Genomic DNA, 1,152 nt, shown 5'->3' with positions numbered 1-1,152 from the left:
TTTTTTTTTGTCAGAAGCAGTCATACAGCAACCTTTACTGCTCCACCACAGAGCGCACAGGAGGGGCCTCAACAGCTGGAGCAGTCCCTGTCCAAGCCACCCAGACAAAGGTGGAAAGCAGGCCCCTGTCCGGTGCTGCAGGGACAGAGGCCAGGGGAGAGAGGTGATGGGACCAGGTGAGGTGAGTGCATGCGTGCAGGCTGGGGGCCGCTGAGGAGCTCCTGTCCTCACTCCTCCTTCTTGTCGCAGGCCCATCAACCGCCACCTGCAGTCTGGCATGTTCCTCCAGCCGGCGGTCATACTCCTTGACCAGGCCCTCTGACTGCTTCCGCATATCCAGGGCCTCATTCTCCGCCTTCTCCAGCTTTTGCTTGCTGTTGGCCAGCTCCTCCCTCAGCTTCTTCAGCTCAGCCTTCAGGCTCTTATTATCTTCCTCCACCTTCACCTCAGCTTCCCCAAGGCGCAACTGGCCTCGGTCAACACCAGCTTCCTTTTTCAGCTGCTCGTCCTCCTCCATGTACTTCTTGGCCGCCTCACTGGCGCTCCCTGCCTGCTTTTTAAAGGCTTCACTGGAGGCCAGCAGGGTGGCCTGCTGGGAGATGAGAGTCACCAGGCGTCGAAGAGGAAGGACAGCAGCAAGGCGAAGCCAGCGATGGAGAGGTTCCTCTGAGCACGCAACAGCTTCATGTGGAAATGCTCCGGGGCGCCAGGGTTGTGCTGGAGGCTCACCTTCTCCTTTATGTCGTCATTCTTCCAGATCTCCCGGCCAGCATCCACAAGCAGAAGTATGAGAATGACAATGAGGGCCACAAAGAAGGTGTTGCCGTATGTCACTACCAACTCCACCAGGCGTGACTTGAAGATCTGCTGCCACCTTTTCGCGGGGATGCAGGCGATGCCAAGGCAGCACGACGAAGACCTCGGCGTACAGGAAGGTGGCCTCGGCGGGCCACTGCAGACTCATCGTGGCTGCGCGGCCTAGCCGTCTCCTCAGAGAAACACCCCTCCGCCGAACTCTCCCACCACAGCAACAACCATCTATTTTTATGAATGTTTTATGGCCCCCCACATGTATGTAAATAAATGGTCAGTGTGAGTCAGAATCAACTGCATGGTAACTAACAACAGCAAAATACCTGTGTGTGTGTGTGT

The 1,152-nt window shown here is 56.8% G+C and overlaps 1 pseudogene; it reads right to left on the bottom strand.

Moving 5' to 3' along the window:
• Positions 1-34: 34 nt before the first annotated feature.
• On the bottom strand, positions 35-964 carry LOC101638135 (annotated as a pseudogene).
• Between the last annotated feature and the right edge of the window lie 188 nt (positions 965-1,152).

Source organism: Echinops telfairi, unplaced genomic scaffold (assembly GCF_000313985.2).
Source record: "Echinops telfairi isolate 266 unplaced genomic scaffold, ASM31398v2 ScPeMD7_2;HRSCAF=8, whole genome shotgun sequence".
Lineage (NCBI taxonomy): Eukaryota > Metazoa > Chordata > Mammalia > Afrosoricida > Tenrecidae > Echinops > Echinops telfairi.
This window is presented reverse-complemented; position numbering and strand designations above follow the sequence as displayed.